The sequence below is a fragment of the Melospiza melodia genome, chromosome 1 (genome assembly GCF_035770615.1).
Source record: "Melospiza melodia melodia isolate bMelMel2 chromosome 1, bMelMel2.pri, whole genome shotgun sequence".
Classification (NCBI taxonomy): Eukaryota; Metazoa; Chordata; class Aves; order Passeriformes; family Passerellidae; genus Melospiza; species Melospiza melodia.
In genome coordinates this window covers 98,596,382-98,611,309 of record NC_086194.1, presented here as the reverse complement: position 1 = coordinate 98,611,309, position 14,928 = coordinate 98,596,382, and positions in this window count along the sequence as shown.

Below are 14,928 nucleotides of genomic sequence, written 5' to 3'. Positions count from 1 at the left end.
ATTCCCACTATGGCAAACTGTGTAAAGTAACTGCATGTACACATATCCCTGGTCAAAGATTACCCCAAGTTATGGCACAGATGGTATCTGTGACCACCAATGAACATCAAAGCCCACCCAAACATACCCGCTTGGGTACCTGGAACTTGGACAGTAAAAGAAGCCCCCATATCAGGACTTTCAGATAAGATAAAGGTGGCACTATTGTCTGCGTGTTATTTCTGACCTAAGGGAAGCTTAACAAAACTGGGGGAGAGCAATATATCACTGAAAATGGACAAAGAAAGTCAACTCAGCAACTGTGCCAAAAACAGTTTGGACTGGATAAAATGGAATTCCAGCACCGGATGATCATAGCCAACCAACTGAAGAAACCCACTGACTCAAAATTAGAGAGCCTGACCATGGCACAATTAGCATTAGAAGTGAGGGAATCATCTAACCAATAGAATAAGAGAACTGTGTAGCCAATGAGCATTAATTTTAGTTTGCCCAGATGTATTAATAGTGAAAAGTTTTGAATGACCTCAGGACTCCATCACTGAGAAGTTCAGGATCAAGAAGGCCCAATGGGATGCTGCTAGATCCATGGATAGTGACTATCTTGATCTCTCTCTCCCTTTCTCTCTCACACACACATATACCCACATACCCCCAACTTCTATTTCTTTCCATCTCTTAACCTTACATTCATGCTCAAATAAAATCTGTATTATTGACTTCAGGCATTTGGTCTCATTTGCACCTTAATTTGAGCAGAGTCTTCTCTCACTAATAGGACCTGAACAAATGTAATCAGCAGACTGTGCACCTGCCTGAACCAGCTCATTAATTGAGGTTAATTGATAAAGTAACCACATCCAAACAAAAATTAAACTAAATTATTTGGATCAAATGATGCATTCAGCTGAAGTAGCACCATGATTTTTGTTAAAATTATTTCTCATGAATGCCCCACTCAAACTGGGGATCTACAAAAGCCAAAATCTGAATCTGTTTGTGGAACCAAAAGATACTCACCCTTCCTCACTGGACTAGGTCTGAGATGTTAAGTGTTCAGGGCAGTCTCAGTGTTTTGAATTGCGAATTGACATGTAATTACCACTGAGTAGAGGGGCATTTGGAGCTCAGTTACGCTGAAAGAAAGGCATTTTGTTCCAAGGTTATGACTTCTTGTTAACATCTTCAGAAACTTCTATGTGGTTTTGGATACGGATAAGCCTAAAGAGTCCCTGTCTATCCTGAGAGTAGCTTTAGTGCGATAAATGTAACTCTGGTCTGATAAATGTCTGCTAATACAATAAAGATATATATTCTTAATGAGTGTGCTTGTGTGTTAACATGAGAAAACACAGATAAAATGTTCTCCTGTTGCAAAAGAAGCACAGTGTTTGTAAAAAGGCAGCCAATGAATAGAAAACAGGCTCTTGTGTAATATCCAAGTCTTTGTTGGTAGTGAACAGATGCTACACCAGCAGTCCTAGAACTTTCATGGAACTGCTATGAACATGTTCACAGCATGAGAATGTGGGCAACATGCTGTTCAAATGCTGCTTCCCAAATCCCAGGACTCCTATAGAGCTGTTGTAGTCTGCCTTAATTCAAAGGCATGCTTTAAAAAAAGTCCCTTTATAGTGGAGCATTCTGAAATCATGTCAGTAGTTCTGTTTATGACTGAAGGGCAGGGAAGGAAAATATTCATCTTGCTATTTCCTGACATATAAGAATCCATCTCTGGGTTTGAGATTCTTGGTTCAAGTACTAATAAAGGTCCTTTTCAAAACTCATATAGTAACTTAAAGGAATTTTTTCATTAATCAGATTTTTCTTATGCTGCAAGCATATGCATTAAGAAGCCACCACTGTACAGTGTTACAAGGATTTTTCTGTTTTCATTAAACACATTTTAGAAAGGATTAACGCTCCTAGGCAAATATTCTTATATAGAATCTATAAAAAATGTAGCATAAAAATAAAAAGTTTTGTCTGTTTTTGTTTTTGTAAAGTACTTTCAGGAACATGTTTTACTACTTAATTCATTACTGCTTGCAACAGTAAAGACAATAGAAGAAAATAAACTTTATTTAAATAAAAGGTCAAAAATAATGAAAGGCAATTACTGAGAACCATGATTATTTAGCAGAATATTAAACAAATTCTTCTTTTCTTCTGATGATAATATTTAATGATAGGTACAGTCGGTGTCAGTGATAACAAATACCTGCAAAATCAGGAAGAGGTAAGAAAGAGATTGTTAGAGCTCTGGGCATGTTTTAGATGGGATTATGTATTATGCACTTTTGAATCCTTAGTCCTAACAGAGGCACAAATGTAATCCTTAGTTCACATAGAGGACATAAAACCACAAAGAAATAGTGAGAAAACTTGTTTTTTCATTTTTTACAGTAGTAACCTTTTACAATGCATTTCTAGCTTAATGGTAGAGAAAGTATGTCTATATTAGTGTTTGTGCTGCCATATTGAAGCTTCGTTATACAAGTCTATGTTTTTTGTCTGTACTGCAAGAGTACCAATTAGGCAATTTCAGTACACTGTAATTACCTCTGAAGTGACTGCATCATGAACATCAAATCAGAAAAAGATGTTTTTGGGAGAGAAAGAGATATCCACAGATGCTTTTTTCAGCCGTGAGAAGTAATAGCAGCTACTCTGTACTTTGGGTCACCTTCTAGATATAGTTGAAGGTACAACAATAACTGGCTTAATACACTACCAGAATTCTGGGAACAGGAACATTATGAGGCACTGGTCAATTTCTGCAAAGCCTCATTTAAAAGCATGCACAGCAAAATAAATTTTTTCACAAAGCCAGGACTTTATGTTAGAGTGATTGCTAATCATTGAGATAGGACAGCATAGTCCAAGCCCTTCCAGACTACTCTGAACCATGAAATAAATTGCACTAAAAGGAAATAATGACATTTATTTTTTAAAATAAACCCTATACCCTATATACCCTGCTTCTATAACTTACAGCATGGGCTGAATTCAAGCGTGACATAAATAATTGTTACCTTTTTCTGTGTTTACTTAACAGAACAGCTGTGTATATCTGTGTACACATGCATGCACAATACTCTATGCATGCTTGTTGCTGGCAAATTGTTGTGGGTTATTCCATACAGTCTCTGAGGGAGAATGGAAACTGAAATTGCATTGCAACAACAATTTCAGAGAGGAATGTATCCCTGTGCCTGAGGCCAATTTCGAGGAAATGAAAAGCTGCTTTGCAAAGCAAGTTGCAGTCTAAATGGAAACCTATCACGGATTGCACTGGACTGCACTTTCGCATGACCTCAACTGAACTTTTCAGATTTTCTTGGTGTTTTTTAAAGCTTTGACTCTTAGAATCATGCATGTTTTGCTTAAAAGTGACTTTTATACTACTCACGGTTGTACAACAAAAGCTTTACAAGTCATTTGCCTACAGCTTAATTGTTTAAAGACAAATGAGAACTACAACAGGACATAATCTGTTTTTTTATTAAAATAATTTTTGGGGGGGAGTTGGCTTGATCTGCTGTGTTTGATAGGCAGAACACTTGCAGAACAAAATGTTTCCATTTTAAAATCTTTTAGAAATCCAACAATACTATTACTCAGTTCAGTGATGTTTTCTTGTTGCTTTATATCTACAGAAGTGTGGTTCAGATTTTTAAAGATCAGAAATACCTAAATTAAGACTGTGTCCTGTTTACACCTCGGCTAGGAAGGGTCCAGATATCTTGGAAAAGACTTCAAATGAACTTCCAATGATCAGAAAAATTTGTCTTGTACAGATTTTTTGGTGCGACTAAAAGGGAAAGCAAAAACAAGAGAGAAGCCAAATCCTAAGATGACAAAAGCAACAGTCTGTAAAATAGCAACTGTTCCAGTCCAAACTTTAGAGATCGTTACACCTAAAATTACCAGCTTATCTGGATGGTGGAAATAGGCCTCTATCACAAAGTGTATTAAATGCCTCAAAATAGCTTGGCAAGGTCTGTAATGAAAGGGAAAATATATTTGTTAAATGAATTGATTTGGAAAGAAGAACCAGACAGCATTTGAAGACAGAGGCACATCCTCTGATCTGCCACTGCAATACACAGCTTTTTGATGTTACAACTTGTGTATCTCTGCTAATTACCTATAATTTTTGTCCTTTGTGATGTAAGAAAGGTAAACTGGAAGTTCTTTAGATGAATGATACCCAAATGAAATATTGTGAGGTTCTGATTTTAGAAGTCTGATACCTTATTCTGATCCAGATACAGATTTCTGAGAGTTCTAGGTCATAGTTTGTAGCCTGTGCCTTATAGAGAATATCTCATTTTCTGTCTGCTCTGTCATTTTTTTCTCTTTGTTATTTTTCTGCAACAGCTATTTTCTCTGTAAATCTCATTACCTTGTCTGCCAAAGAAGAATTTCCTATCATCATCCTCCCGGTTTCCTATTAGAGCTGCAGAAAGCCTGGATACTCTGACATCTATTTTTCAAAATCTACAAGCAAGTAGCTTACTATGAACCAACAAAAGTGTTGACTTTAAAATTCAGAACCAAAAGGACCACTATTTTATATTTTCTATATATTAATGAAGCCATAAAGCTGATAGAAATCCTGTGTTAAAGATCTAATTTTTGTTCCCCACCCCAGCCTTTACTGGGAAAAAAAGATGCTTTTGTGTCAGCATTTTTTGCCCTTAAGTCAAAAGCAGCATCACATTGTCCAGATAAAAGTATTTGTAGGTGTAATTAGAATCACTGGATGAGCTGTCTTCTCATAGAAAGGAGAAAAGGTCTGTTTCAGGTTTTGAAGTAAATTTGGTTTTAGATGGAAGCCAGTTGCAGAGAAAATAGATTAACATTATTTACATTTTTGTGTACTTGGGAGGAGGATAGATTTTGCTTTGCTCTTGGTTAATTGTTTAGGCTAGGTATTAAAATATATCAGAGGGAATAACTTGTGGAGATAGTGCATTTGCTTTCCAGGATTAATGTGTCCCAGATGTAATTTGTGAACCACTTTAGCAGTGGTCCCTGACATTCTTTTGTGTAGGAAGTGAGCTGGTCAAAGTAGAAACTGACCAGGTCCCCATGATTCTCCTCATAAAAGCATATGACAGAAGAGATGTTAATTGATTAAAGCGGGAGAACAAGCCAACTTTACTACAAATGATTTTATAACTTTTGGAGTTATTAGATGTGAAAGCTTGAACTTCAGAGAGCTCTTGGAATGTCTCAGTGAATATTACAAGCTCCATTTGAAGTCTTGCAGAAGTTACAAGGAAGGCAAGTATGTCTGTGGATTTTTCCTGTCTGAGAAAAATAATAAAAAGCAATGTTATGACTACAAGCATTTACAGCATAAGTAAAACTTTAACCCATTCTGTTTTTCTGAGCTGAAATATCTGGGTTATACTTGAAACTAGGTAAGTGCAGAATTGTAGAGAGACAGGAAATGTGTGCCTGGGTATATAAGCACTGTCAGGAGAAGCACAGACTCCTATTTCAGGAAAAAGTAACAAATTCAGTATATTCCCCTTAATTCCCATATGCAGTAACAAGTGGTGTCCCTCAGATGTCTCTGCTGTTACTCATTGATGTCTTTATTAGTGACATAGTGGGACCGAGTGCACCTTCCCCAGGTTTGCAAATGGCTGAGTGGTACAGTTGATATATCTGAGGGATGGGATGCTATCCCTTGACAGACCCCATGTGAACCTCATGAAGTTTTGAGGCAATCACCTGTACTGCCAGTGCCATTACAGATTTAGAGCAGCTTTGCAAAGGATTCAGGCGTACTGGTGGATGAAACCCCAAATATGACCCATCAGTGTGGGCTCACAGCCAACCATATCCTGTGCTACATGAAAGGTGGAGTCACCAGCAGGTCAAGGGAGGTGATTCTGCCCCTCTACCATTGTGAGCCCTCATCTGGAGTACTAAGTCCACTTATGGGGCCTCCAGCACAGGAAAGATAAGGACCCATTGAATTGGGTCAAGAGGTGGGCCACAAAAATATTTTGAGGGCTAGAACACCTTCCATATGAGGAAAATTTGCGAGTTGTGATTATTCAATCTGGAGAAAAGTAGGCTCTGGGAAGACCTTCTTAGATGACCTCTCAGTATTTATAATGGGCTTGTAAAAATATGGAAAGGATTTTCACTAGGACTAGTAATGCTGGGACATGGACCAACCCTTTTACACTGACAGAGTATAGATTTGGATTAGATGTAGGTAAGGATTTTTTATTATGAAAGTGGTGAGACACTGTACCAGGCTGCCCAGAGACATTTGGATGCCCCTTCCCTGGAATTGTTCAAGGCCAGAATGGATGAGGCTTTGAGCAACCTGATCCAGTGGAACCTGATCTACTCACCCATGGCTGGGGGAGGTAGACTAAATGACCAGTGATTCCAAGAGTCTACCATAAAGGTCAATGGAAATTATGGAGTTACTCAAACTGTCCCATCTACATTGGGGACAAGTATATCCCCTGGGAGGAAGAATGAAGATTTTATTTTAGTTTCCAGTTAATCAGAGTTTTTTCTCAAAGTCAAGTTTAGAATTCATGGGGATAATTTTCCTTTCTGGGAAGTTTCTGTCATTTGCTTTCCCGTAGTTCAAATCAACCTTAGGGCTGCCTAAAAGCTTTATTGTTTAAAACTTTAGAAAAACTTGATATGACCTTTGTGAAAACAGCAGATATTTTTTTTGTTTTTTAGGCTATTACTGAATCTTGGGATTATTAAATAAAAAATATTGATCTTCAATGAAAATTTCTGTGGGTAGTTTTAAACATGAAGCAGAAATTGCCTTTGTGCTGAATCACTTGAGTCTCATAATGAAATTTTATCCATTTTTCAAGAAACAAAAGGGGTTTGTCTCTACTTGTGCTCTCTCATAGTTAAGAAATTTCCAACATTTTCTGGAAAGCTAATATGAATTGCAAGTAACTTCTGTAAGAAATATGATCATATAAAAAAGAAGTTTAGAACAACATTCAGTCACATTAATTTCCGTGCATAAAACTTGCAGCTTTCAAGTGGCAAGCTGCAGATTTTGAGTCTTTTTCTAGTCCTGACAAAGTCTTGCTTCAGGAGTTTATTAGCTAAAAATGTCAGTTTCCAACTGCTATGAAGGGTTCATCTCACCTTTTCTCACTCTCTCAAAAATTGTGCTGGAAATGTAATTTTTAGTGTTCAGGCTTTCAACTTTAGATTGGAACTCAGATGTTTCATATTAGAAATTGAAAATCTTAACTGCACTCCTTAATGTCCCATTAAAGGCATTCCTGATTACATCTCATAAATCTATTACTCCACGACTTTTGAGGCATTCACTCTCCATATTGGTCTTGCATAATGTGCTAGAGGCCAGAGACACAAGGCTCTCAACTACTAAACTGTATATGCTGACTGTTTTCGTATATGGTAGAAATTGGTCTCAGACAATACTGGTTGATGCCAACCAATCTGGTTTGGAAGAATCTCCAAAATTATGTGTAATTTTAATCTTCTAGCTGCCTCACCTCTGCTTAAAAAGGTTTACTCTGCTATTCTAAGGATTAAAACTAGATTAACTCTACAGATTTTCATCAAGCTAAAGCTTGAATCAACATATGGCCTGAGGCACAGGAGCACTCGAGTCTCTAGATTTGGTAGGGATCAGTTATTTTCCATCAAAGAAAAGTACTGTCATCGTGAATTGTGTATAATTTGTCATTAACAACTGACTCCCAAGATTATTACTAAGTCTCCTGTAATCACTCTTATTATTAATTAATTTTCATCAAATTATGAAAGGGAAGAAGCTCACTTCTTTGTGGAACTACTTTCACTGTATTTCTTAATTTTTCTGGCTTTAGAAGTGCCATGTATTTGCCTTTCTGCTTAATGGCTAATACACAACTTCAAAGATCTTTCCACAGCTAATCAGCTGTAGGGAGCTGCCTTTCACTATGCTCACTTAGCAAACTGGTCTGATTTCATCTGGTATTCCCACTGTGGGGCAGATGGCAGAAAAGGCTGATATCTGTGCTACTCAGGCATGGTGTCTTCAGATCCCTGCGTCAGAACTGCATAATGTAGAGGGAAGCAATTTTTTGGCTGCTCACTCAAGATAACGCCCTTGAGTGATGAGGCATGTAAGCCTTCAGGCTCAAACCACAGAACTGTTTTGTTTTCCTTGTCTCTGCTCCCTTCCTCTTCTCTCCCTCCATTTCCCGTTTTTGATGAATTAGAATATAAGGTTATTAATTCCATTCTAAAATACTGCTGAATGTGAAATAATATCGACTTAGTAATTTCATTCTGTTTTAACAATTGGAACAAAGCAGAATATGCTATTATGTAATACAAGTCGCAGTGTATTATAACTGGCAAATGCTAACAACAATCTTACTGTGTTAAAACAAAATACGTAGGCTGCAATCAATCCCCTTTTTAGCTTTCATGAAACCTTCATGTCTGTGTTTCACACAAAGCTGTAACTATGATTCTAATGTAAAAAAAAATCTTGAATGAGATTTCTTTTCTTTGTTATTAATATTATTCTGCTTAGTCTTTTTAGCTTGTGTAGTGACAATATAATAGAGAATACAGCTTCGTCTCATTTCTTCTAATATTCTTTCTGTTCTGTGAACATTAGGTCCAAAGTAGCTCAAAGCAAAAAGACCTCTGTATTCCCAGATAAATTTCCATTGTAGAGTTCAAAAGTTTAAAGGTCCTAAATGATTCTTTTAACTTACTGGCATTGTATTTTAAGTCTGTATGTTATTTCCTGAACTTCACTTTTAAAATCTAGTGTAAGATAATAGCTTAAATAAAGTACTGTGAAATAGTGAGGTTCTTTACACATTTATTGAAGGACTGTGCACTCTGAAGTTTGACTTAGTTATGACTATGTGTCAGCTTTGCCTTTAATATTTACAGGTAGTGGATGATAAAGACAACAAAAGACTTTTTCTTTTCTGAGTCAGAAAGAAGATATTAGCCCCCTAGGTACTCATTATATAATCCTTCAAAGGTGGAGAAAGGTGTTAAATTCCAACCCCTCCTTCAGCTGAGTCATTTTGTCATCGATGTGCTACTAACAGAGTTGCATCCAGTTAAACTGCTAGCAAAGTAATTCAGAGTGTGGCTTGGTGTGAAGGTTGTAACCCCACTCCAGAATGCTTGTGCCCCAGGTCCTTTGAATGCATATTTTTCCTGCTGTAACTGGCTTACTGTCCTTCAAGTTGCCCTCTCTCAAGGAGCTTACTGTTTTCAGCTTTAGGGAGCTAAAATAGCCTGCCAAAACTCCTGCAAAACTACATCTCTTGCCATGGTTTGATTTGTTTCACTGTAAGAAGTATAAGAAAGGGACCTAAATTTCTAATTCCAGAACAAGTATTTTTTATTGATTCTGGGATTTCTGATAGCTCTTGACAAACTAAAAGAGGTGCGGGAACAAGAATGAAACTAGTGGAATCCTTCCTGCATTTTAGAAAGTGTTTGCACTGATTGTAATCACAAGGGAATCTATAAAAATTAATTGATGAGAATTTAATCTGTAGAAATCAACAGAGGATTCCAGTTCTCTTTTTGACTCTCTCCTTTTCTGTTCATTTTCCACAATCTTCATGGTATATAAGCGAAGATGGCCTTTCAGGTCATCTGCTTTTATGAAAGTTCATATATAGAGAGAAATTTGGCCTTTATTTCTTTGTCCTCCTTATACATCATCATGGGAGAACAGATATGGTGGTGTCAGGGTATGGAAGAATTTTGTGTGCTGATGGAATGTGCATATAGAGGGAAGAAGAATCATGGTTTGTAGAATACTGAGCTTTGTCATGACTAGGTGAGGTTTCAAAGGGACCTACATGGACAGTTGAATTTTTTCAAGTCCAAATTCATGTCGGTGGAAATTCTGCCAATCAATCTACTGTTCCACATTTGATTATTTTCTGAAATGTTCAGTGGTACCTTGAGAATTCAGGAGAAATCAAAGGTCTCCATTGTAATGGGAGCTGTTATAACTCAGTTCCTGTTCTTTGGAGGTTCTCCAAGAAGAAAAGTAACAAACCAGGTAAAGTGGGATTGAAATAACTTAGCAGGATTTATGGAGCTTGATTAAGAAACTAGCTTTCACATTTCATAATTTGGATTTCTGATTACATTGCTGTAAAAGCCATAATTTTATATCAGAAAGTCACATCTATGCCATATAATGCATAGAGAAATTATGAAAAGCAAATGCATAGTGGAAGGGAAAGATGAACAAACATGTATTATCCAGTCTCTAAATATTCTAACAGCATTTTTGTTTATTAAACTGCATTTTTGTTTATTAAGGATTTTTAATGTACTTAGTTAGTGCTTATTTGTAACAAACACAGACATCTGGCTTTACATGACATTTGTTATTGGCCATAAACTCTTTATTGAAGGGTCTTGAAGGTTTGGGTTGAATTCTGAAAAGAAAGCTGTGTCTGAGATATTTGTCATTAAAGCCCACAGAAAGTTTGTGTGCAGAAAGCAAAAGCATATTTATGTATGTGTTTCAAGAGAATAAACATAATGGAGATGGTTTGTAATTCACATCAACTTTTGAGCTAAGGGCAGAAATTACATAAGAGCAAGTTAAATGGTATTTTTAGCTGAAAGGAATTATTACAAATCTGTCTTAGGCATTTTCAAGGCAAAAAAAAGAAAACTTGGATTTTATTTTAGAAAGGAGACTAAAATTTGAAACATGAAAAATGAAATTCACATAGTTTTATAAGTAATATAATGTTAAATTAAGATATTAGCATTAATATTAGCATGGGATGGGAGGTATTTCTTCTGATTTTGATGTGCAGTCATCATTGTGCTGCTAGTTTTGTGTGTGCTTTGGCTTTGTACCACATCTGGTGAGATTTGAAATAAAACATCATAGTTATAAAAGATTCGATGGCTTGAGACTTGTAAATGGAAGTCATAGAGTTAGAAAAAAATATAAACCACAAGCCTCCTTCTAATCCCACCCATCTCCACCCCAAAAAACCCCTAAGCTTTCATCCTGAAGGTGAACATATGAAATATCCTTCAAGATCTGTAGATTGAACATTTCCAATGAGTATGTTGGAAACAATTGTCACAGCTGAGTTTACTTTTGGAAAAATATTGGGTTTAGTATTTGTGACAATACATGTACAGCAACTGGATAGAAAGTATAAACTGCAATATGATAACTCACAAAGAAATGGAAAATAAATTTAATTACTATGATCTCAAAACCACATAAATTATGTTCAAAAAATACATTGCTTAATGGTAGCATAATAACAGAAATTAAATTAGAGTCACTTAAAGAAAACATAGATCAGTTTTCTTCTGATTGTTCTCAATCTGTCAGGATTGAGTTGGTTTAAACTTACAAATTACAATTATTACTAACTTCAAATTGTTATGAAATAAGAAGAATTTTATACTGCTGTTCCCGTTTTGACTTTTTTAGTGTGACAAATAAAGAACACTGGACTATCTGTTAATTTTTGATTTTTCCCTTTTACAGCTTTTGCACTTTAAGAAGTGAGGATGGGATGATAAAAAGATCATAAAAATCAGTATAAGAATATAAAATACAATATCAGAAACTGTTTTTGTGATTGACAAGAGCTGAGGATAAACAGCAAGTAAATTAAGAATTTGTGCAGAGCTGATTGAAAACTAGTGCTATATAACTTTTTAAAAACATTGTTTATTCTAATTTTTATCTCAATACTCTCAATTATCTCATTACTTAGACTTTAATGAGATCTAGGATGATTATGGAAAGATACATCCATCAAAAACAAATCTAAACTTCTCTTGAAGAGACCAGTTACTCAAAAAGGAGGGGAAAAAAGGCAAAGAGCCATGGCATATTATGCAAAAAAGCATTTTTTCCCCCCCTACCACTTTCCTTGTTCTAAAAGATATATTTATGTATTTGACAGAAATAGGCTTCTTAGGTAGAATAAGCCAAAATCAGGTGGCAGGAATTTACATGAGATAGCTCCTAGCTGTTTCTTTTCATGCTATGCTAATACAGCTATACTGAATTTGTATCCTCTGCAGTTTGAAGAGCTTTTTTTTTTTTTTTTGCATTACTTGAGGGAAGAGTTTCTGTTGGTGTTAAATGTTTTCTGTCTGTTTGAATTCTTATTTTTCTTCAAAATTTTTTCTATATAATTTCCCAAATGTTCTAAGTTCCTGTTTATTGATATTATTGTTTATTTCCCTGCTCTTATATTTCCACATTTCCCCTTTGTTCTTGAAAGCTTTTGACTTCCTTTTCATGTCTTTAGGTAGTTTACAGGTTATTGGGATGTACGTATTCTGACCTGTGAGGTATCTGGAGTGAAACCTTAAGATGAATCCTTGAAAGCTAATTATCTAAAAGGGGATTGCTTGCTATGTGAAACCTGATAGTGCCGTTAGATCATTATTGTCTTCCTTGAGACTGAAATATGTAAACATGGAAAATCCAAAATACATAAAATGCACTGAAGTTGCTTTTATTTTTAGGTCAAATTCTTTGCATTATCAATCTCTGGCACGTTGTCACAAAAGGAACTGTGAGATATTTATAATAGTTGGGGTCTTTTTTGCTTCATAGTTGGACCTTTTCTCACCTTAAAATGTTCCAAGACCTACAAATATGTTTTTAGTACATTGTAGTGACAAGACAATATGTAATTGACAAGACAACTCTGTGATATACGTAATAATAACAACAGAACATTAGAACTTTAATCTCAGAGTATTTTGTGGCCAGTCGATGAACATCTTCTGTTAATAAAGGGTTTTTCTTAAATGTGACAACTTGTGGGTTTTTTTAATCATGCTGGCAGCTTTCATGAAATGTTAACAACAAAAGGGAGATCTATGAAAATTTCTTAATGTTAATTAATATTCACTTTCTCCACTGTTTTGAAATCCCATAATGTCAGCAGAGGTAAGGAAGAAACAACGTTTAAAAGACATGCTGCCATTACCCACAATGTCACCTCTTTGCCGGCCTGTTGAGACTGTCAGGCTTTCATCAGCTATGCAGAGATTACAAGGGAATTGTTTGCTTCCCTAGAAAATAATATCAGTCATTTGCTCATTAGCACATTGTGGTGGATCAATGTTGGGTATTCTGGTTTTTGGAAGACCCATAAAGCATGATTTGGTTACCACTCAGTACCTATCTTTTTTTTCTTGCTGTGCAGAATTAGACTGTACACCTTGCTCTTTAAATTTCAGCCAAGCGAATTTGTCATCCTCTGTATCATTTCTATTTTAATAGATATAAACAAAGATGTTTACCTATATAAGTATTCTTTAAGGAGAAATTTCTGAGGAGTTCATGTTGGGAAAAAAAGCCAACACATAGTCCAGAAATAGGAAATTTTCTAAACTGGCGACTCTCTTCAGAAAAATCACATAATGACATGCAAATTGTGATGGCTGCATTGATTGTATATAAAGCCTTGTGCAATCTTCAATTGCATATTTTCAATAAACATTGTGAAAATCATCCAGTATGGCTTAAAAATTTATTTATGAAGTAGCATAGGAAAAATGCATTTTAAAAATATGATGAGATTGTTGTTGATCTTTGCTTTACAGACAGCTTTGCTTTACTTTCTATGTAACAAGTTCTTGTACCAGATTTTAGAAATTTTAGAGTCATTCAAACAGCAGGAAACTGATGTTTTTCACAAAATGGTGTGGTAATTGTATTTCTCTGCAAAATACAAACTTGTTTTAAAATTGCATAGTAATTTTTGTGTCATATGCCACTATATTGTACTCTTTATGTGTGAATGAGAATGTGAAGGCTGAAGCTAACTTGCTCAAATAGACTGGATGTATTTGTGCTTCAAAAAAGTTATTATCAAAACCAAGATCCAATCTTCAGAAACTCAAACGCCTTTAAGAACTCAATTATTAACAGCATTTAGTTAATTATCATTTACTGTACGTAGCTAGCAAGCTTGGAATTATATGCACAAAAGAAAAATTAAGAATTTTAATAAAATTAGCTCTACAGAAGAATAGAACTACACATACATGGTTGTCAAAATGTTTTACAGTGATTAATTTAAAAGAGAGAAGCATCAGCAAAATTTGAATTCTTTTTCTCTCTCCTCCTACTCATTTTCATTCTTTATTATTTCTTTTAGCAATGTCTTTAGATACAAATGCCTTGACTTTCTGAGGTGTTGAAAATCCCCAGTTAACTAAAAAGAAAACAAATGGAGAAGACTGAACTCTGCTATTTCATATTGTAGTGACGATGACAGTGTTTAGTGTGGCGTGAAATGACATCTAAGATATGAAAGTAAGAGGAGGCAATGACCTGAGATAGGTAATATTTCACAGATAGGGTCACAATTTGTCTTAAGGAATCATTGATTCATTCATCAGAAATGATCAAATTATCTAAATACCCCTACTTGATTTAAGTAATGCATTGTGTAAGAAAACAACCAAAAAACTTCATAACATGGAACTTTAATGATGGATCTTTAAATTTAGCAAAATAGAGAGCAAAATAATTTTTTATTTCTGTGTCTTGATGAATTGTATTTTTATAATACAATAAATTCTGTTTTTTTCCTGAGCTTTCTGTTTTCATGCTACCTGAAGAAAATCTTATGCTTTTCTAGATAGTGCAACTATTAATTAAAATTATAATTTTTTTTTTTGTAAGAAATCCATTTTGTGTTTTATAGGCTGGAATTTTATGATTTTACAAGCATAAAATAATAAAATAAATAATTAAATTTTTTTTCTTGTTTTTTACCCTATTCAGATTGCATGAATACACAATCTAGGTATTTCATTATTTCACTCTGGATAATGCTGAAGCCTAATTTTTGCATGACTAAAACTTTCAATAACAAAAAGAACTGGGTAGGAAAA